The sequence below is a fragment of the Triticum aestivum genome, chromosome 1B (assembly GCF_018294505.1).
Source record: "Triticum aestivum cultivar Chinese Spring chromosome 1B, IWGSC CS RefSeq v2.1, whole genome shotgun sequence".
In the NCBI taxonomy this organism is placed as follows: domain Eukaryota; kingdom Viridiplantae; phylum Streptophyta; class Magnoliopsida; order Poales; family Poaceae; genus Triticum; species Triticum aestivum.
In genome coordinates, this window is record NC_057795.1 from 28,324,569 (window position 1) to 28,349,135 (window position 24,567).

Below are 24,567 nucleotides of genomic sequence, written 5' to 3' on the forward strand. Positions count from 1 at the left end.
CTTAGTCTAGCTAGCTATTACAACTTGGAGAAGGGGAAAGATGATTCCAGACTTGTCTCGAGGGGCTAAATAGCTGGCAGGTTGGTGGCGACGCCGTTGCGGGCGCACTCCGTTACTGTAGCCTTCAGGAGGGTGGCGGCAACGGCGTGAAGAGAAACAGTGTCCGTTACGCCTGTCGTCCGTTGATTTCCATCGGTGCCATCTCAGCCGTCCATTCCCAAGTGAGTACCGCTTCATTGTCGCTGTCGAATTCTTCAGAGTGATTGCTCTGTTCGTCAGTTAGGAGTTGCAGGTAAGCAGGGTCCTGACAGATCCTCTGTCGCTGCATTCGTCGTCGCCGGCGGCCGAGAGAGTGGCCGGAGATGAAGCTGTCGGTCCGCGGCCGCTCTTTCCTCCGCCTGGCGATTTCGCCACCCCCTTCCGTGACGGCCCCCGTCCGCAGCGTACTGCTTCCTTATCATTCGCGAGTTGAGAAAGATGAACAGAGCCGCATCAATCATTGAGGGCGTGTTTGGTTCAGGGGATGGGCTAAGATGGTTATGGGTATCCCCATCCACCTGGTTAGGGATAGCCACTTTTTTTATTTGGTTAGATAGAAAGTCAGGTGGTTGAAGATAGCCATTGTTGTGTTTGCTTGAAGGGATGGAAAGAGGATATATGCTGTTGTGATAACATCAGATTTGAGTAGAAAAAATCAACGAAAGGAACAGGACATGGCGCAACCGACCAGAGCAACAACAATCAACGCACGCGCGGCCGGCCGGAGCCCAGCACGTACACCACCTCGACCGGCAGCTCTCCAGATCCCCCGCTTCCCCTTGTCGGCATGAACTACCGCGCCTGCTTCCCTCACCTTCACGCCCCTAAATCCGCTGCAGCACCACGCCCCGTGGGGTTCGGCGGCGGCCGCCGCCGCCGCAAATTCGCAAGAGATACGGAGAGTGTCTACAGTTCCGCAGTCACCCGGAAACTCGCTCGGTTCTACAGCGATGGGCTAATCCATAGCCCATGGCAGTCCACTACATCCATCGCGAGATCCCACCCCCACTCCAGTAGCTAGGTTTCCACACTCCAGGCTCCACTCCATGGCGGCGGCGGCGGCGGCTCTCGTTCCCCTGGCTGCTCGCGGATCTCGTTGACGCGCCAAACCGAGGCTGCGCTGGGCTCGCGGTGCGCCGGCGTTACACGGAGATTCCGACGGGTATGAGTTCTGTGCTGCTCATGGTTTGCTTCATTCGTTCTGCTTCATGTTTTGCTCGATTTGCTGATGCTTTGCTCGATCCCTGCTGCAGTTGTTTCGTTCTTGTTCTCGTTCGAGCTATTGATGTTTGAGTACTGGCAGCCCAAGCTTCTCCGCAAAGACGGAGCGTGGTGAACCAGTCAGGCCGGGAGCTGAAGCAGGGGACTATGATGGCGCCTGTGGTGACCGCCGCACTGGGTGCTTTGGGTCCTCTGCTAGCGAAGCTCGCTAATTTGCTCGCCAATGAGTGCGGACGCCTCAAAATGGTCCGCCGCGAGATCTGGTCCCTCAAGGCTGAGCTTGCCGGCATGCATGGTGCTCTGACGAAGTACACCAGGCTAGAGAATCCCGATGAGCAGGTGAAGATATGGGTTTCGCTGGTCAGGGAGCTGTCCTACGATACCGAGGATTGTTTTGACAAGTTCATCCACCAGCTCGGCGATGGTGGGGGTGATGACGGCGGCTTCAAGGAGATCTTCCGCAAGATGGCTCGCCGTCTCAAAACCCTTGGAGCTCGGCATGGGATCGCCAGCCAAATCGACGACCTGAAGCTTCGTATCAAGCAAGTCAAAGAGCTGAAGACTAGCTACAAGCTGGATGATGTTGCTTCTAGCACCACGGGCCATGCGACCGTGGATCCCCGGTTGGCCGCTCTTTTTGCTGAGGAGGCACACCTTGTCGGAATTGATGGTCCAAGGGACGACCTTGCCAAGTGGATGATGGAAGAAGAGAACAAGCAACGTCGCAGGGTACTGTCTATTGTTGGGTTCGGTGGATTGGGAAAGACAACATTGGCGAATGAAGTCTATCGCAAGATTCAAGGGCATTTTGATTGTCATGCTCTTGTGTCGGTCTCCCAAAAGCCAGATACAAAGAAAATCATCAAGGATTTAATCTCATATATGTCTTGCAATGCTGAATTCACAAAGGATTTGGAGAGTTGGGATGAACAGAAATCCATTGGAAAGCTAAGAGAACTATTACAAGATAAAAGGTAATATATGGTATTGCTAATTATTTTCTATGAAATATGCGTCATGTGCAAATATCAGTATTCTTGTTAATTGTTTCGAGGATGTAATTTTGATGTGCACAGTACAAACACCATTGCATCTCTAGTTGTGCTTGCCATTGCATGGTTTATAGGCCGATAGGAATTTTACGATTGTTTTTCTTTTTTAGTGCAATTATATCTATATCCTAATTGATTTATACTCCTACTCCCCTGTATTAGGTATCTTGTCATCATTGATGATATATGGTCTACATTAGCATGGAAAGCAATCAACTGTGCTTTTCCAGAGAATGATTCTTCAAGCAGAATTATAACTACAACACGCATATTAGAAGTAGCAAGATCTTGTTGTCCAAATCGTGCTGACCGGATCTATGAAATGACACCTCTAAGCGACATCCACTCTGAAAGACTATTTTTTAACAGAATCTTTGGTCCAGATGACCGCTGCCCTGATATGCTTATTGAAGTTTCAAATACTATCTTGAAAAAGTGTGGAGGCCTACCATTGGCAATTATCAGTATAACTGGTTTATTAGCTAACAGACCACGTGTCAAAGAAGAGTGGGAGAAGGTAAAAAGATCAATTGGTTCTGACTTGAACGGAAACCAAAGTCTAGAGGGAATGAAAAACATACTGTCATTGAGCTATAATGATCTTCCACCAAACCTCAAGACTGTCTTGTTGCACTTAAGTAATTTCCCCGAGGATTATGTGATTGACAGAGAAAGGTTGGTGAGGCAATGGATTGCGGAAGGCTTTATTTCTGAACAGCGTGGGAGGAGCTGTCAAGAGGTTGCAGAAAGTTATTTTTACGAGCTTATCAATAAAAGCCTGGTCCAACCAGTGGACATTCGTTATGATGGAAAGGTGCGGGCCTGTCGAGTTCATGACATGATGCTCGAACTTATCATTTCGAAATCGATTGAAGAAAATTTCATCACGGTGGTGAACGGCAGTCAAACTGTTTGGGGAAATTCTCAGTGTTCTATTCGACGTTTATCGATCCAGGATATTGACCAGGAGCTTGCATCTGTATTGGCAAAGAAAGATCTAAGCCATGTCCGATCTCTTATAATAACATCATCAGATCGCATGAAACACTTGCCCAGTCTTACTAAGTTTGAAACATTACGTGTACTAGATTTTCAAGGTTGCCGGGGCGTGGCACAATATGATATGGATGGTATGGAAAACCTGTTCCAGCTAAAGTACCTAAGTTTTAATGGAACGGACATATCGGAGCTACCATCTGGAGTTGTGATGCTGCTTGATCTAGAGACGCTGGATTTAAGGGATACAGAAATCAGAGACTTTCCTGCCAGAATTGTTCAGCTCACAAAACTACAACATCTATTCAGTGGCTCAACTGTGAGTAAGATACCAACCGGGATTGGGAATATGACAAACTTAAGGGAAATCTCAGGCTTTAATATTACCATCAGTTCAGCAGATGCAGTGAAGGAGCTAGGGAGCCTGATAAATTTGAAGGTACTCCATCTACTGTGCTGGCGTACCAGTGAAGAATCTCCAAACTACAAGAGTAGTTCCGAGATGTTACTCACTGCACTATGCAAGCTTGGCAGCTACAAACTCCAGTCCATGTGGATAGGTGGTGGTAATTCATCTCTATTCGAGTTACTAGATTGTTGGGCTCCTCTTCCAGCTTGCCTCAAAAGATTTGAGATGGACACCCTGTACTGTTTATCAAAACTGCCAAAGTGGATTACTCCAGCGCTCACCAGTCTTGCATGCCTGAACATTAATTTAAGTGTAATAACAGAGGAGGTTCTTGGCATACTTGGAGAGCTGCATGTATTACTTTGTCTGAAACTTTATACCGACAAGGTCCATAAAGACGTGCTAGTTTTGCAAGGCAGAGGATTCTCATGTTTGAAGGAGCTCGTGTATGAACCTTTTGGTGAAGGTGCAGGGACCCTTCTGTTAGGAAGGGGCATTGCCAAAGCTTGAGAAGCTTGAGCTGGGGTTGTCTGTATCAATGGCAAAGGCCTATGGGTTCTACTTAGGTATTGAGCACCTCCCATATCTGAAAGATGTGCAAGTTACGTTTCAGAACCGGGATGCCACATCTTCTGAAGTTGAGGCTGCTGCAGCTGTCATAAGGAAGGAAGCAAATCTCCATACCAACCATCCCAGGTTATCTCTCTATGGAGTAATGAAAGAATGACATGAGGTATTGCTACTTTTATTATTACTAAATGTAAATAGTTCATGATGTCAGCAATCAAGTTAATTCCTATCATTGTATAGCAAAAATAAACGGGCGTGGCAACGCGCGCCGTCATAGTCTCGTATACGGTAATAACTGGCAACCACCCGAGCCGAGCCGACACGACGCGCCCGTGTGTGGTTGCTGCCATGGATCCGTTCGCCACGGACGTGCTCGCCGAGATCCTTCGGCGTCTCCCGCCTAGGGATGAAAACGGCGCGGAAACGGACGGAACTGGGTGCTACCATATTTGTTTTCATATTTTTTTGCAAAAGCGAAAACGAATACAAAAACACCAGAAACGAATACGGAAACAAATACTAGCGGAAACAGACACAGAGCAAATACAGAGCGGACACGGAAACAAAATGGTTTGTTGACCAGAACTTAAAACCTCCTTCAATCATAGAGAAATATAAACAACGAACAAATATATTTATGGAATTGTTAACATGACTACAAAATAATATGGTTATGTTAGCAACATAGGATAGTATTGTAGTAGTATATGACAATTCCGTATATGGTTTAGTTGAGTACATGTGTGGTAGTAAAAGTTGGTCCTCAAATTATCAATTCTACTCATTCTACCCATTGTTTCATCGTGTGTTATTTGGTAGTTGGGCTACCTATAGTAGAAACGGATATTCCATATTTACGAAAACGGAAAGTTCCGTTTCCATGTCTGTTCCACCGGAAAATATCGTTCAATTTTTGTTTCCATTTACGCATAAAAAATTCTCTTTCCATTTCCGTTTTGCAAATGTCCATTGTCGTTTTCATATTTCCTTTCCGTTTCCATTTTTGGTCCGGAAAAGCGGAAACTTTCCACTCCATTTTCATCCCTATTCCCGCCCAACGCCCGCCACCGGTCCTGCTTTGTGTGTTGGCGCTGGCGCGACGTCGTCAGCAAGTGCACGGACACAGACCTCCGGAGCCGCGCGCAGGACCCTCGTGATCGCCGGGGGCTCCGCGCACGTCCTCGGGGCCGACAGCAGGTCGAAACCGAGGAAGGTGCTGGCCAGCGCCGAGGGATGGGAGATGTCCATGGTGGGCACGTGCAACGGCCTCATCTGCCTATGCAACAACAACAAGCCCCCCGACGCCCTCGCCCTCGCCAACCCAGCCACCGGGAGAGTTTCGTCCTCCCGCCGCTGCCGTGCGACGAGATAATCACCAGCACGCGCAAGCTTTGCCACCTGATACACCCGTCCTGGCACGCCGCGGACGGGTTCACGCATCACCAGGCCACGGGGAAGTACAAGGTGGCTACCGAAACTTTTATGTGTACAGAAAGGATTCGATCATTTTATACACGAACATTGAAAAATACTGAAATATTTAAAATGAAATGCAAATATTTCGGTCACCCTCGAAATGATTGAAATTTCGCGAAATATTGGAAATTTTGCCGATTTTTTTTCCAATAAGCGCACCACTAGGCCACGGGGAAGTACAAAGTGGTGCATCTCCCGTGTAGCTTCGACCGGATCTACGAGTTCGACACTATCCATGTGTTCACGCTTGGGGAGGCGGTCTGGCGAGACGTCCCGATGACGACGTTTGGCGGTGTCGGTGCCAGGTGCCGATTCGACATCGGCGTCGTCAGCGTCGACAGAGCCACGTACCGGGTCACGGAGGGCGCTGGCAAGATCATCTCGTTCGACCTCAAGGACGAGCATGTCACGTCGGTCGAGCCGCTGCCAGTTGCGACCACTGGAACCCGAATACGACAGGTTCCGCTTTCGTCTCACATAGGAGCAGGGTAGACCGAGCATGGCCATCCTCCAGGCTTCATGGTCGACGGTACACAAGACCGCGGTGTGGGTATTGGAGAGTGCGAGGGGGAACAGACATGGGCACTGTTGGAAATATGAGCAATTTACCGAATGATTTTATTAATAAAAATACTAGATAAAGCATGACTAAAATAGCAAATATAAAGCAAGTCATGCAATCTGACAGAGAGAAGGTAAATATCGTCTGCATATATGAACTTGAGCTAAACACATCTAGAACAGACACTAGATGAAGTTGCTTATACGACATAGAACCTAACATACGTAGGGCAGAAACTAGAGCCAAGAACTGTAGCAGGACTTCTAACAGAAAGGAGAAGAAGCAGAAGGGCGCTGGACTTGGGGTTGGTGTCCTCGCCTGCCATGTCGTTGAGGAGGTCGTGGACGTCGGGGAAGAAGTCGTCGTCGGGGAAGTAGTCGTCGGCGACCGGATCGTCCGTGATGAAGCAACCTTATCACCCTTCTCCCGTAAAGGACTCAAAAGGTGCGGTCTCGGAGGCCTACTGTCCCGACGTGCGGTGCACGCCGCAAGCTGGGATAAGGAAGAACGTAGCAGCAGCGCAGTGCTCAGGAACTTGTGGCAAGAGGAGGAAGAGATTCTGGTGCGTCTCTCTAGGAGGAGCGACCTCCCTTTTATAGGCGCAAGAGAAGGAGGCGAGAGGCTGCGCTAGGAGCTGAAGAGAACGAGGGAGACGAAATGAACAAACAGCAGGCGAAGAGGTGCGCCGTTCGTATTCAATCTCCACTACAGCAAAACGTTTCAGCTTTCGCGTGCCCTTTCGTATACCCGTAGTGCGTGGCAAAAATTTACATCGGCTCGGCTCATTCCCGCAACCCGCCGAGCAGCGCGTCGTAACGAGGCGGGCGGCGGAGAGGAGCGCGCGTGGATGTCCCTCTTGTTCTCATGCTCATACAAGTGGGCAAGGAGCCTCCCTTATAAAGAGGTCCAACTCCCTCTAAATTAGCAAGGTGGGACTAAACTTTAGTTCCACCTCTTGCCTTGAACGAATGGGCTGCGTGGGCCTCTAGGATTTATTAGGAATTTCTGAAACTGCTATTGGGCTAGGCCCAAATAGACAAAAATTCCAGCAATCCCCCACCAGATCCCAGAGGCACACAAAATTTGCCTTTGGTTCCAAAACACTGTTTTATATATCGGTACTGCAGTGGAGACTGTTAAGTTGAACTTCCACCTAGAACTCTATGCTACACTAGTAAACAACTTGAACAGTGGACTGGGCCTTGAACTGCAAGTTTTCTGCGAATCTAGCTTCACATAAAGCCTTGACCGATACGTGGCTACCTTGGGTCTTCCCCGCGGGTGGAGCTTATGCGTCATACTCCGTGACCTTTCATGAGTTTACTAGAGAGAACCCTGTTGGGGAACGTAGTAATTTCAAAAAAAATTCCTACGCACACGCAAGATCATGGTGATGCATAGCAACGAGAGGGGAGAGTAATGTCCACGTACCCTCGTAGACCGTAAGCGGATGCGTTATGACAACGCGGTTGATGTAGTCGTACGTCTTCACGATCCGACCGATCCAAGCACCGAACGTACGGCACCTCCGAGTTCAGCACACGTTCAGCTCGATGACGATCCCCGGACTCCGATCCAGCAGGGTGTCGGGGATGAGTTCCGTCAGCACGACGGCGTGGTGACGATGATGATGTTCTACCGACGCAGGGCTTCGCCTAAACACCGCAACGATATGACCGAGGTGGAATATGGTGGAGGGGGCACCGCACACGGCTAAGGAACGATCACGAAGATCAACTTGTGTGTTGTGGGGTGCCCCCCTGCCCCCGTATATAAAGGAGCAAGGGGGAGGGGGCGGCCGGCCTAGCCTCGCCTGAAGCGAGCGCCAGCTGGGCCAGCCCAGCCGCGCCGGAGACCACTGCCTCGTTTTTGTTTTTTGTTTTTTATGATTTTATTTTGTTTTTGATTTTTTTACTTTTGTTTATAAGTTAGGACCAAGGTGATATGCTAAATTTGGGACGGAGGGATGTTACAAAAATAAATTTTACATACATTTTTAGAAAAATGTTAATCATGCATTTGCCAAATGTTAAATGTATAGAAAAGTTGTTTCCGATGTATACGAAAATATATAATGTGTATGAAAAAAGTAGATATAAAAATTCTTTAAAAATGTCAACAATTTACTTGGGAATTTTTACACAAACATGTATATAATTATTTTTTCTTAATGTATATAAAAGAATGTATAATGTGTAAGGAAAGAGTAGATATACAAAAGTATAGGTTTTTCAAAATTTTAATCATTTATTTCGAAAATGTTAAACATGTATAAAAAATGTTCCTGTTGAATACCAAAAATGTAATACAGTATTAAAAATGGAACATAACCACATAAAAATGAAAACAATTGATTGTCTATCAAAACAATGTTAATCATATATTTCAAAAATGATAAACGTGTATTAAAAATGTTTCCACGTATACCAAAAATGTACAATGAGTATGCAAAAATATCCATCAAACACAAATATTTGATAAATGTTAATCATATATTTCAAAAAAGTTACAGGTGTATAAAAAATGTTACTAATGTATAAAATATGGGCGACGCTACGCGTCCACCGGTGGATCCGCGCGATACGTCCGCCACCTCGATGGCCATCCGATCTACGCGCGCACAGCCATCCAATCGTTCTCCTGGCACGCAACTCGGTCGCCTCCCCCACTCATTAATTCCTGAAACAACGACCGAGTTGCAGAAACAAGCGCTTTGTCCCGGCCCAAACGGACCTGCCCCCAGTGCGGCGCCGCCCCCAACCACTGCAAAATCAGCCGCCGCCGGCGTGGGGGACCTCCATGGCGCACCACATCGCGCGCCAGATGGTAGGATCGAACGCCAATCTAGCTCACCAAGGACACCTGCTTGGAGAACGGGCGCGGCCATCTTTCTCAGCACCAAGTGCCGCCGGGGGCTTCCGCCGCGACCTGGATCTTCGACTTGGTTCACAAATCCCTCAGTGGTGTTTCCTGAAGCTCCATCAAGCAGATCCCATCAAAAATCTTCGGTGAGATCCTATTTTTGAAACACTGTCTCTATTCCACTCTGAAACATGAACACATGTGTGAAACAGAGCAATGAGCCTCCCAAATTTTAGTTGCACATGAGCCTCCATATTTCCTGAAACATTAGCTCTATTCAACATGTCCTGCCTGTTTGTATCTATGAAACATGAGACTCAGAAAAACTTAGTTGCATTGGTTGATGCCTCTGGTAAATGCCCCTGGTTTCATTGGTTAGTTGCCCTCCTCCAATTTTATGAAACTTGTTAATGCCTCTGGTTTGATTTCATTTTGTATGCTGTTTCAGTAAAAAAAACACATTTCATGTTTCTGTTAATTAATGCCCAGCTCCCATTGTGTGATTTGATTGTGCATGTTGCATGTTCAAGGGACCCCTGAACATGCAGATTTCTGTTGGTTTGATTATGTTGCATGTTTCTGTAGGGTGCCTGAAATTTTGAAACAAGAAAAAAATTGCTGATTCCATGGAGGAACATGTAACTGAAGGGAAGGGAGCTATGTCCAAGGCAATTTTTCTGTTGGTGGTGGTGAAGATTCAGAGGGGTTGTTGTTTGCTGAAGATGCAATCCAAGATGATTCAGATGATGGAGATGTTTCGTCGCAGCCACTGCCGTCCTATGTTGGGATGGTGTTTGACACAATCGAGGATTCTCGGAAATTCTACAACGATTATGCCTTCAAGTTGGGGTTCGGGACACATATATCTACTTCAAAATTCACCTAGAAGAGAGGTCGGAAGAAAGAGGATGCAACACTGATAAAGAGGGTCTTTGAGTGTGTGCACGATAGAAAGCCCGTTAAAATGGAAACAAGTAGCACATCAGAGAGCATTGCAACGGAAAACAGCAACTCTAGTAGGCAGCATGATGTTGTGACATGCATTTTCATCTGGGTTTTGTTTCCAGTACACCCAGTTTTTTCATTTGGCTTGGTGTATTCAGGTTACTGGAAAAATAGCTTGTTTCCTGTTCATGTTAATGTTACAGGAAAAATAGCTTGTTCATGTTACAGGGACATGATGTTCCAGTGATGCATCCATGAAAAAATAGCTAATGTATTATTGTTACAGGAAAAACATAAATCTTACAATGTTTAAGGAAAAAATAGACATCCAAAACTATATGCTTTAGAAAATGTTAATCATGTATTTAGAAAATGTTAATCATGTATTTCAAAAATGTTAAAAGTGTATATATAAATGTTAAATATGTATCAAGCAATGTATCGGATGTATAAGAAACGTTTACAATGTGTTAGAAAAAATAGACATCCAACATATATTTGAATAAATGTTAATTGTATATATCAAAACATTAAACCTATATTAAGAAATGTTTTAGATGTATACCAAAAATGTGCAATGTGTATGACACATTTATATGAAAAATGTTAATCATGCATAAGATGTTAAATGTGTATTAAAAATATGTTCTTGCACATATACGAAATGAACAATGTGTAACAAAAATAGATATAAAAGAAAAGGAAAAAACAAAAAAACCTGAAGAGGAAAATGAAACAAGAAAAAAGGAGAAAATAAGTGCAAAAAGGAAAAGAAACATTGAAACCGAAAACAGTAAGGAAACAAAGAAAACCATAGAAAAACTGTGAAATCTGAGGAACAACAAAGAAAACTGAAGTTATACCGAAGAAAAAAGGTAAACCGATGAAAAAACAAAAAGAACTAAAGAAAAAATAAAAGCAAACGAAAAAAGAAGAAAAAGACGGAGAAAACCTACAGCGAGCGAAGCAAGTCCAAGGCTAATGGGTCGGCCTGCTTGTGCCACACCTCACGCGAGGGCAGCTTCCATCTTGCTATAAGCGAGATATAGCTCTCGCGCAGCTAGAGGCGCTGCATGCTATCCTAGGCTGCCTGGACCATGGAGAAGAGATTCTTTGGAGATAAAGGGTGCGCTTAGAGTGGTTAACACGTGGAGACAAAAATTTGTTGTAGCGATCAGTTCGCCAGCTGACCGAGGACAAGGAAGAGATGGAGGCAATTGCCGCAACATTTTACAGCGAGAACTAGTACCAAATGCAATCTCATGCAAGGTTCCACGGCTATGAACGATATTCTAATGCTCCATACACTTAGGAGGAAGTAAAACAAGCGCTCTTTTTAGATGTTCCCATCAAGCTTAAGACTCTTGGTCCAGACAGATTTCCAGCTCATATTTTCAAGGACACTGGGAGGCTTGCATTGCAGTGGTAAAAAAAGTGGTTATGCGCAATAGTGGAAGGGACAGAATCGGTTGAATGTATTAATGAGACTATTTTGGTTCTGATCGTCGAGGTAAAGAAAATCCGACGCTTCTCACTCAGTTTTGCCTATTAGTCCATATAATCCGCTTCTGTAAGATTGCTTTCAAGATCATAGCTAACCGTTTGAAGCTAGTTTTGCCTAATATCATCTCGGAGGAGCAATCGACCTTTATTGCAGGCAGGTTAATGATAGATAATATAATCGTTGCATATGAGTGTCTCCGTTTTATGAAGCGAAACGAGGCGGATAAAAACCAGCATTGTGCATTAAAATTAGACATGATGAATGTTTTTGGTAGGTTGAATGGGATTACCTTCAAGCCATCATGTTGAAACTTGGTTTCACTAAGAAGTGGGTTGATATTGTCATGAGCCTGGTAAATTCAATCAAATTCCCAGTCCTGTTTAGTGGGAAGAAGCTCTAGGAATTCAAAACATCACGAAGAATCCGACAGGGGGCCTATATTTCCTCATAACTTTTCTTGCTAGAAGCGGAGGGCATTTTGTGCCTTTTAAAATCAAACAAGTCATCTAATATGTGGTCTACAAATGGCTGCTTTAGCGCCACGAGTAAATCATTCATTATTTGTAGACGACAGCCTGATGTTCTTCAAGGCAAATGTTCTGGGTGCTAGCAAGGTGAACCATGCTTTAGGCATTTACTGCAGAGCTTCAGGTCAACGGAAATACCCAGATTAAACTAAAAGTAGCAGTAATATTTCTTCACCAGAACTTTATTGTTGACACGTCAAAAAGGCATAGGAAACACCACTACCACAGCCAAACTCGGCATAGAAGACCCTTGAGGCCTCATTTGGTAGAAGTGGATTGGGGAGGTTTTGGAAGGTGGGGATTTCAGGGGATTTGGTGAATCCCCCTCTTCCACCCAATCCCTTGAGATCCCCTTGAATCCTCAAATCCCACTCCAGCCAAAATCCCCTCCGTATAAAACATTGTTTGGTTGGGAGGGATTGGCTCATTGAGAAAAATTATGCAAAACAGTTAAAAATCCAATCTTGAGAGGTTAAATAGCATCATAGCAAGACAACTTGCTACAAAATTGTAAATCTCACCTAATAATATTGTGACCAGATGAAACTTGCTACACGGGAATAATTTTGCAGCAGTTCTTCACAGCAACATAATAATTTTGCTTGACTTGTAATCAATATCTCATCACAGCAATATCAATCACATCACAACAACATAATCTCTCATAGCAACATGACTTGGAACAAATAGTATCTCATAGCAACTTGATCTTTAACATATATGCAATACAAGGTACTTGTGCAATAGCTCACAATCAATTATAATTTTATAGACCAAGCAAGGCCGAGAATGATGTTTTCGTAAAGATGAATTGCTCTTCATGATCATCTAGTTTTTGAATGGTCAAAAGTTTGTCCAGCTTGTTTAATCTTTCTTCTCTAGTTACCCGAGTGGTTGCCCGAGAACCTGATAAAACAAAAGAAGATGAGCTTTTTAAATAGGCCAACAAGTCAGAGAGATAACTAGTACTAGAAACCTAAATAGGCCACCCTATGTTCTAGTAACAGTTTGCCCAACGAATTACGACATACAAATACACATAGATGGACAAACAACTAGAAGTCATCGAACTATAACATACTAATACACACAGATGCAACAACTAGAAGTCATCGTTCACAACAATAGCATGCCCACACCCAAAAAATTACGAGGATTCAATTAGCCAACAAACATATTATGCCAAAAGTACCTACTATAAGATAAGGCAGGCATTCACACCACATGAGACAGAGACAAGAGAAGAGATTCTTCATTAGCCAGAGCACTACTACATCTTCTATTACTGAATCGTTGGGATGCATGACATGCTCAAAGGTAAATTAACGCACTACCACTGATATATGATGGTACTGTAAATTTGAATTTTCTACTATGCAATTCTTGTCCCTTGCTGAACTAGTGAACTAGTGCACAACAAGAAAGCTTACCTTAATTAATTTCAGCAACAGTCTAACAAAGATTAAACCAAGTGAGCTTGATCCTTATACTTATGTGCAGATATTACCATGAGACATTTTCTCGTAAACAGTTAATCAATAGCTTGCTTATTATAGTTCAGTCCAAGAAAGCTTACCTTAGAATGCATGCCTACACCATCATGAAACCTCTATGCTGTAAATCAACTTAAACCCACCAAACTGCAATTGCCACACACACATTCATACACAAATATCCCTGAGCCATTTATATCATCAACAATACTACATGTGCCCATATGAATGTAATAAGCTGAGGAACAACTCTGATAATTAACCGGACGACAAGGGGATAGCTGCTTGCATTTACCTGCGGCCGCTACTCTACTACACTGGGAGCATTTAAACAGCAGAAAATCTTGCTTCTAGAATGACAGGAACTAGTACAGCACAATTCAGACTAAAATGACAGACATTAGTGCTGCTGTTCCAAGAGAATCTGGAATGTGCAAGCCAGTAACCATTGACAGAAGGAACAAAAAACTCCAGAGTTCTTGGATTAGATTCTTTCCACTTCTCGTCCGGTTCCCTCTTGTGCTCACATATATAGAGATTAATCAGTCAATTGCTCGGTGGTGCATGAGTTGGTGAGTGCATAGGTGACCAAGGCCATGCAGACGAGGAAGCAGGAGAGGATGCCGGCTGTGACAAGGTGATTGAGCAGGAGCGGCCGCGGCTGCACCGGCGGGGGGAACCGCCGAGGCCAAGGGGTAACTCAGAAAATTACCTGGGGAGGGGAGGGGGGGTGGAGGAGATGGGACGAATCACCTGCGAGGAGAATGCCAGGCTGCCGGAGGAGGACGCAGGCGGCGAGGATCTGGCGGCAACGCACGTCGAGTAGACGGCGGCGCATCGAGGAGGTTGTTTTCTTCCCCGATTCCGCGAGGGGCTACACGAGTCTTCTGAACCGCGTGGTTTGGCGAGATTTGTCTGCGATCGGATGGGTTCGCCCAAACAAAACATGCGTGTCAAACGGGCCGTCGGGGATTTTTGAGGTTTCTGGGCCCCTCGAGGATTAGCCTCTCGAATCCCCTCCAAAACTCCTCTACCAAACGAGGCCTTAATGAGAACGGAAATAATTTGAGAATATAATAATAGCGGACTTTCTCATCCTGAGCAAAAAGGGTGGCTATATCATTCAACTTAGTAAGTTGTGACACAACCGTTTCAGTTTCATAACCATGGAAAGGATCAGATTCAAACAAAGTAATCAACTCTGGGTCGACAGAGAATTCAAAATCCTTATCATTAATAAAGATAGGTGAAGTAGCAAACTGAGGATCACATTTCATTTTAGCATTCAAAGTCGTTTCTTTATACTTGCATAATATTTTTTCCAGATCATCTCTATCCTTACAAGCAACAATATCTCTAGTTGTCTCCTCATTCATAACATAACCTTCCGGTACCTTAGGTAATTCATATCTAGGTGGGCTAGTTCTAATAGGTGTTTCAGTTTCAAGCTCTTCATCAGCTTCAACAATTTCATCAGTTTCAGCATTATCAAAAACTTTTGTTCTAGCAATTTGTTCATCAAGAAATTCACCTAGTGGCACATTATTATCAAGCAAGGTACAAGCATCATCATGAGTAGCATTCATAGCAGAAGTAGCATTATCAATAACTTGCGACATATCAGAATTAATAGCATGTGGTGGTGTTGCAAGTTTACTTATAACAGAAGGTGAATCAATTGCGGAGCTAGATGGCAGTTCCTTACCTCCCCTCATCTTAGAGGGAAAAATCTTAGTTTTAGCATCCTTCAGATTCTACATAGTGATAAATTGATAATAATCACAAGTGACTCAACAAATATAACTATGCTCCCCAGCAATGGCGCCAGAAAAAGGTCTTGATAACCCACAAGTATAGGGGATCGCAACAGTTTTCGAGGGTAGAGTATTCAACCCAAATTTATATATTCAACACAAGGGGAGCCAAAGACTATTTGCAAGTATTAACAGTTGAGTTGTCAATTCAACCACACCTGCAGATCAATTATCTGCAGCAAAGTGATTAGTAGGAAAGTAGTATGATATCTTTAATAGTAGTAGTAGCAGCAATAGTAATGGTAACAGTGATAGCAATCGTTTTGTAGCAATGATAATAGTAACAACAACAGTAGTAACTTAGCAAGATCAATATGTAGGAAAATCATAGGGATTGGATTGGCGATTTGTTGGATGATATTCATCATATAACAGTCATAACCTAGGGCGATACAGCACTAGCTCCAGTTCATAAATATAATGTAGGCATGTATTCCGTAAATAGTCATACATGCTTATGGAAAGAACTTGCATGGCATCTTTTGTCCTACCCTCTCGCAGCAGCGGGGTCCTATTGGAAAGTAAGGGATATTAAGGCCTCTTTTTAATAGAGAACCGGAACAAAGCATTAACACACGGTGAATACATGAACTCCTCAAACTACGGTCATCATCGGGAAGTGTCCTGACTATTGTCACTCCGGGGTTACCGGATCATAACACGTAGTAGGTGACTATAACTTGCAAGATCGGATCTAGAGCATGGATATAATGGTGATAACATAAATGATTCAGATCTGAAATCATGGCACCCGGGCCCAAAGTATCAAGCATTAAGCATAGCAAAGTCATAGCAACATCAATCTCAGAACATAGTGGATACTAGGGCTCAAGCCCTAACAAAACTAACTCGATTACATGATGAATCTCATCCAAATCCTCACCGACCAGCGAGCCTACGAAGGAATTACTCATTCCCGGTGGAGAGCATCATGGAATTGGTGATGGAGGAGGGTTGGTGATGACGAAGACGGATGATCCCCCTCTCCGGAGCCCCAAACGGACTCCAGATCTGGCCTCCCGATGAAGAACAGGAGGTGACGACGACTCCGTATCATGAAACAAGATAATTCTTCCTCCCTAATAATTTTCTGAAAAAATAGGAATTTATAGCGTCAGTTTTAGGGTCTGTAGGGCCACCAGGTGGGGCCAACCCACCTGGGCGCGCCTGGAGGGGGTGGCGTTGTTGGGGAACATAGCAATAATTCAAAATTTTCCTACGTGTCACCAAGATCAATCTAGGAGATGCTAGCAATGAGAGAGAAGGAGTGCATCTTCATACCCTTGAAGATCACTAAGCGGAAGCGTTACAAGAACGCGGTTGATGGAGTCGTACTCGCGGCGATTCAAATTGCGGAAGATCTGATCTAGCACCGAACGGACGGAGCCTCCGCATTCAACACACGTACAACCCGGGGATGTCTCCTCCTTCTTGATCCAGCAACAGGAGAGGAGAAGTTGAGGGAAAACTCCAGCAGCACGACGGCGTGGTGGCGATGGAGCTCGTGGTTCTCCGCCAGGGCTTCGACAAGCACTACGGAGGAGGAGGAGGTGTTGGAGGAGGGAGGGGCTGCGCCAGGGGAAGGGTTTGGCTGCCCTCCCATCCCCTCAATATATATAGGGGAACGGGAGAGGGGGCCGGCCCCTCTAGATGGATCTAGAGGAGGGGGCGGCGGCCAGGGGAAACCCTAGATGGGTTTGGGTGCCCCCACCCCCTAGGAAACTTGCCCCCCATGCCGGGAGGGGAGGCTGCCCTAGGGGTGGCGCCCCTACCTCTCCAGGTTACGTGAGATGGCGTGGGAGGGGCGCTCAGCCCCTTAGTGGGCTGGTGTGCCCCCTCCCCTTGGCCCATAAGGCCCCCCAACGCTTGTCGAGGCCTCCGAAACACCTTTCGGTCACGTTGGTCGTCACCCGGTACTCCCAGAACAATTTTGGACTCCAATACCCTTCGTCCAATATACCGATATTCACCTCCGGACCATTCCGGAGCTCCTCGTCACGTCCGGGATATCATCCGGGACTCCGAACAACCTTCGGTAACCACATACTATTTCCCATAACAACTCTAGCGTCACCGAACCTTAAGTGTGTAGACCCTACGGGTTCGGGAACCATGCAGACATGACCGAGGCATCTCTCCGGCCAATAACCAACAGCGGGATCTGGATACCCATGTTGGCTGCCACATGTTCCACAATGATCTCATCAGATGAACCACAATGTCGAGGATTCAGTCAATCCCGTATACAATTCCCTTTGTCAATCGGTACGTTACTTGCCCGAGATTCGATCATCGGTATCCCAATACCTCGTTCAATCTCGTTACCGGCAAGTCACTTTACTCGTTCCGTAATGCATGATCCCGTGACTAACTACTTAGTCACATTGAGCTCATTATGATGATGCACTACCGAGTGGGGCCAGAGATACCTCTTCGTCATACAGAGTGACAAATCCCAATCTCGATTCGTGCCAACCCAACAGACACTTTCGGAGATACCTGTAGTGCACCTTTATAGCCACCCAGTTACGTTGTGATGTTTGGTACACCCAAAGCATTCCTACGGTATCCGGGAGTTGCACAATCTCATGGTCTAAGGAAATGATACTTGACATTAGAAAAGCTCTTAGCAAACGAACTATACAATCTTGTGCTATGCTTAGGATTGGGTCTTTTCCATCACATCATTCTCCTAATGATGTGATCCCGTTATCAATGACATCCTATGTCCATGGTGAGGAAACCATAACCATCTATTGATCAACGAGCTAGTCAACTAGAGGCTCACTAGGGACATGTTGTGGTCTATGTATTCACACATGTATTACGATTTCCACTTAATACAATTATAGCATGAACAATAGACAATTATCATGAACAAGGAAATATAATAATAACCATTTTATTATTGCTTCTAGGGCATATTTCCAACAGTCTCCCACTTGCACTAGAGTCAATAATCTAGTTCACATCACTATGTGATTGTAATGATTCCAACACCCATGGGGTTTGATCATATCTCGCTTGTGAGAGAGGTTATTAGTTAACGGGTCTGAACCTTTTAGATCCGTGTGTGCTTTACAAATCTCTATGTCATCTTGTAGATGCAGCTACCATGCGCTACTTGGAGATATTCCAAATAACTGCTCTACTATACGAATCCGGTTTACTACTCAGAGTCATCCAGATTAGTGTCAAAGTTTGCATCGAGTTAACCCTTTACGACGAACTCTTTTACCACCTCCATAATCGAGAAAATTCCTTAGTCCACTAGTTACTAAGGTTAAGTTTGACCGCTGTCATGTGATCCATTCCTGGATCACTCTTGTGCCCCTTGACTGACTCATGGCAAGGCACACTTCAGGTGCGGTACTCAGCATAGCATACTGTAGAGCCTACGTCTAAAGCATAGGGGACGAACTTCGTCCTTTCTCTCTCTTCTGCCATGGTCGGGTCTTGAGTCTTACTCAATACTCACACCTTATAACACAGCCAAGAACTCCTTCTTTGCTGATCTATTTTGAACTCCTTCAAAATCTTGTCACGGTATGTATTCATTTGAAAGTACTATTAAGCGTTTTTTGATCTACCCTTATAGATCTTGATGCTTAATGTTCAAGTAGCTTAATCCAAGTTTTCCATTGAAAAACACTTTTCAAATAACCCTATATGCTTTCCAAAAATTCTACATCATTTCTGATCAATAATTTGTCAACAACATATACTCATCAGAAATTCTATAGTGCTCCCACTCACTTCTTTGGAAATACAAGTTTCTCATAAACCTTTTATAAACCCAAAATCTTTGATCATCTCATCAAAGCGTATATTCCAACTCCGAGATGCTTACTCCAGTCCTTAGAAGGATTGCTGGAGCTTTGCATACTTGTTAGCATCTTTTAGGATTGACAAAAACCTTCTGGTTGTATCACATACAACCTTTCCTCAAGAAAATTGTCGAGGAAACAATGTTTTGACATCCTATCTGCAAGATTTCACAAATAACGCAGTAACTTCTAATACAATTCCAACAGACTCTTAGCATCGCTATGAGTGAGAAAGTCTAACCGCAGTCAACTCCTTGAACTTGTCGGAAAACATCTTAACGACAAGTCAAGCTTTCTTAATGGTGATACTTACCATCATTGTCCGTCCTCCTTTTAAAATCCATCTGTACCCAATAGCCTTACGACCATCAAGTAGTTCTTCCAAAGTCTATACTTTGTTTCACACATGGATCCTCTCGGATTTTATGGCCTCGAGCCATTTGTCGGAATCCGAGCCCACCATCATTTCTCCATAGCTCGTAGGGTTCATTGTTGTCTAGCAACATGACTTCCAAAATAGGATTACGTACCACTCTGAAGTAGTACGCATCCTTGTCGTCCTACAAGGTTTGGTAGTGACTCGATCCGAAGTTTCATGATCACTATCATAAGCTTCCACTTCAGTTGGTGTAGGTGCCACCGGAACAACTTCCTGTGCCCTGCTACACACTAGTTGAAGTGACGGTTCAATAACCTCATCAAGTCTCCACTATCCTCCCACTCAATTCTTTTGAGAGAAACTTTTCCTCGAGAAAGGACCCGTTTTTAGAAACAATCACTTTTGCTTCCGGATCTGAAATAGGAGGTATACCCAACTGTTTTGGGTATTCTATGAAGATGCATTTATCCGATTTGGGTTCGAGCTTATCAGCCTGAAATTTTTTCACATAAGCGCCGCAGCCCCAAATTTTTAAGAAACGACAACTTAGGTTTCTCTAAACCATAGTTCATATGGTGTCGTATTAGCGGAATTGCGTGGTGCCCTATTTAAAGTGAATGCGGTTGTCTCTAATGCCTAACCCATAAACGATAGTGGTAATTCGATAAGAGACATCATGGTATGCACCATATCCAATAGGGTGCAGTTATGATGTTCGGACACACCATCACACTATGGTGTTCCAGGCGGTATTAGTTCTGAAACAATTTCCACAATGTCTTAATTGTGTGCCAAATTCATAACTCAGATATTCATCTCTATGATCATATCTAGACATTTTATCCTCTTGTCATGACGATCTTCAACTTCACTCTGAAATTACTTGAACCTTTCAATAATTCAAACTTGTGTTTCATCAAGTAAATATACTCAGCATCTACTCAAATCATCTGTGAAGTAAGAACATAACGATATCCACTGTGTGCCTCAGCACTCATTGGACTGCACACATCAAAATGTATTACTTCCAACAAGTTGCTTTCTTGTTCCATCTTACTGAAAACGAGGCCTTTCAGTCATCTTGCCCATGTGGTATGATTTGCATGTCTCAAGTGATTGAAAATCAAGTGAGTCCAAATGATCCATCTGTATGGAGTTTCTTCATGCATATCTACGATTAGACATGGTTCGCATGTCTCAATCTTTTCAAAAACGAGTGAGTCCAAAGATCCATCAACATGGAGCTTCTTCATGCGTTTTATACCGATATGACTCAAATGGCAGTGCCACAAGTATGTGGTACTATCATTACTATTTTATATCTTTTTGCATGAACATGTGTATCACTACGATCGAGATTCAATAAACCATTCATTTTAGGTGCAAGACCATTGAATATATTATTCAAACAAACAGAGTAACCATTATTCTCCTTAAATGAATAACCGTGTTGCGATAAACATAATCCAATCATGTCTATGCTCAACGCAAACACCAAATAACAATTATTTAGGTTTAACACCAATCCCGATGGTAGAGGTGTTGGAAATATGCCCTAGAGGCAATAATAAAAAGGTATTGTTATATTTCCTTTTTCATGATAATTGTCTATTGTTCATGCTATAATTGTGTTATCCGGAAATCGTAATACATGTGTGAATACATAGACCACAACATGTCCCTAGTGAGCCTCTAGTTGACTAGCTCGTTGATCAATAGATGGTTACGGTTTCCTGACCATGGACATTGGATGTTGTTGATAACGGGATTACATCATTAGGAGAATGATGTGATGGACAAGACCCAATCCTAAGCATAGCACAAGATCGTGTAGTTCGTCTGCTAAAGCTTTTCTAATGTCAAGTATCCTTTCCTTAGACCATAAGATTGTGCAACTCCCGGATACCGTAAGGGTACTTTGGGTGTGCCAAATGTCACAACGTAACTGGGTGGCTATAAAGGTACACTACGGGTATCCCCGAAAGTATCTATTGGGTTGGCACGGATCGACACTGGGATTTGTCACTCCGTATGACGGAGAGGTATCTCTGGGCCCACTCGGTAGGACATCATCATAATGAGCTCAATGTGATCAAGGAGTTTTTCACGGGATGATGTGTTACGGGAACGAGTAAAGAGACTTGTCGTAACAAGATTGAACAAGGTATCGGTATACCGACGATCGAATCTCGGGCAAGTATCATACCGATAGACAAAGGGAATTGTATACGGGATTGATTGAATCCTCGACATCGTGGTTCATCCGATGAGATTATCGTGGAGCATGTGGGAGCCAACATGGGTATCCAGATCCCGCTGTTGGTTATTGACTGGAGAGTTGTCTCGGTCATGTCTACGTGTCTCCCGAACCCGTAGGGTCTACACACTTAGGGTTCGGTGACGCTAGAGTTGTAGAGATATTAGTATGCGGTTAACCAAAAGTTGTTCGGGGTCCTGGATGAGATCCCGGACGTCACGAGGAGTTCCGGAATGGTCTGGAGGTAAACATTTATATATAGGAAGTCCAGTTTCGGCCACCGTGAGAGTTTTGGGGGTCACCGGTATTGTACTAGGACCACCGAAAGGGTCCCGGGGGTCCACCGGGTGGGGCCATCTATCCCGGAGGGCCCCATTGGCTGAAGTGGCGTGCGAACCAGCCCCTGGTGGGCTGGTGCGCCCCACCCAAGGGCCCATGGCGCCTAGGGTTGGAAACCCTACGGGGCCGTTGCCCCCCGAGGGGGCATGCACCCCCCTGGTTGGAAACCCTAAGGGGCGCGTTGCTCCCCGAGGGACCGCCGCCCCCCTCTAGATGGGATCTCCAAGGGGGCATGCGCCCCCTAGTCCCTATATATAGTGGAGGGGAGGGAGGGCAGCCGCACCCTAAGCCCTGGCGCCTCCCTCTCCCTCTCGTGACACCTCTTCCTCCTCCAGTAGCGCTTGGCGAAGCCCTGCTGGAATCCCGCTGCTTCCACCACCACGCCGTCGTTCTGCTGGATCTCTATCGACTTCTCCTCCCCCCTTTCTGGATCAAGAAGGAGGAGACGTCTCCGCTTTGTACGTGTGTTGAACGCGGAGGTGCCGTCCGTTCGGCGCTAGGATCACCGGTGATTTGGATCATGACGAGTACGACTCCATCAACCCCGTTCTCTTGAACGCTTCCGCTCGCGATCTACAAGGGTATGTAGATGCACTCCTCTCTCTCTCGTTGCTAGATGACTCCATATATTGATCTTGGTGATGCGTAGAAAATTCTAAATTTCTGCTACGATCCCCAACAGTGGCATCATGAGCTTGGTCTATGCGTAGTTTCTTTGCACGAGTAGAACACAAGTTGTTTTGGGCGTCGATTTTGTCAATTTACTTGCCGTTACTAGTCTTATCTTAATCCGGCGGCATCGTGGGATGAAGCGGCCCGGACCGACCTTACGCGTACACTTATGTGAGACAGGTTCCACCGACTGACATGCACTAGTTGCATAAGGTGGCTAGCAGGTGTTTGTCTCTCCTACTTTAGTTGGATCGGATTCGATGAAAATGGTCCTTATGAAGGGTAAATAGAAATTGGCATATCACGTTGTGGTTTTGGTGTAGGTAAGAAACGTTCTTGCTAAGAAACCTATAGCAGCCACGTAAAAATTTGCAACCATAATTAGAGGACGTCTATCTTGTTTTTGCAGCATATGTCGTGTGATGTGATATGGCCAAAAGGATGTGATGAATGATATATGTGATGTATGAGATTGATCATGTTCTTGTAATAGGAATCACGACTTGCATGTTGATGAGTATGACAACTGGCAGGAGCCATAGGAGTTGTCTTAATTTATTTATGACCTACGTGTCAACATAAACGTCATGTAATTACTTTACTTTATTGCTAAACCGTTAGCCATAGTAGTAGAAGTAATAGTTGACGAGACAACTTCATGAAGACACGATGACAAGGATCATGATGATGGAGATCATGGTGTCAAGCCGGTGACGATGATGATCATGGCGCCCCGAAGATGGAGATCAAAATGAGCAAAATGATATTGGCCATATCATGTCACTATTTGATTGCATGTGATGTTTATCATGTTTTTACATCTTATTTGCTTAGAACGACGGTGGCATAAATAAGATGATCCCTCATTAAAATATCAAGAATTGTGTTCCCCCTAACTATGCACCATTGCTAAGGTCCGTTGTTCCGAAGCACCACGTGATGATCGGGTGTGATAGGTTCTAACGTTCGCATACAACGGGTTTAAGCCAGATTTACACACGCAATACACTTAGGTTGACTTGACGAGCCTAGCATGTACAGACATGGTCTCGAAACACGGAAGACCGAAAGGTTGAACATGAGTCGTATAGAAGATACGATCAACATGAAGATGTTCACCGATGATGACTAGTCCGTCTCACGTGATGATCGGACACGGCCTAGTTGACTCGGATCATGTATCACTTAGATGACTAGAGGGATGTCTATCTGAGTGGGAGTTCATTAAATAATTTGATTAGATGAACTTAATTATCATGAACATAGTCTAAAACTTTGCAATATGTCTTGTAGATCAAATGGCCCATGCTAATGTTGCCCTCAACTTCAACGCGTTCCTAAAGAAAACCGAGCTGAAAGACGATGGCAGCAACTACACGGACTGGGTCCGTAACCTAAGGATTCTCCTCATAGCTGCCAAGAAAGCATATGTCCTTGATGCACCGCTAGGTGAAGCACCTATTTTCCCAGAAACTCAAGACGTTATGATGCCTGGCAGTCGCGTAGTGATGATTACTCCCTGGTTCAGTGCGGCATGCTTTACAGCTTAGAACCGGGGCTCCAAAAGCGTATTGAGCAGCACGGAGCATATGAGATGTTCCAAGAGCTGAAAATGGTTTTCCA

The 24,567-nt window shown here is 44.7% G+C and overlaps 1 pseudogene; it reads left to right on the forward strand.

Annotated features, from left to right (window-relative positions):
- The first annotated feature begins 936 nt into the window (after positions 1-936).
- Positions 937-4,567, forward strand: LOC123105046 (disease resistance protein RGA5-like; annotated as a pseudogene).
- Positions 4,568-24,567: the final 20,000 nt, after the last annotated feature.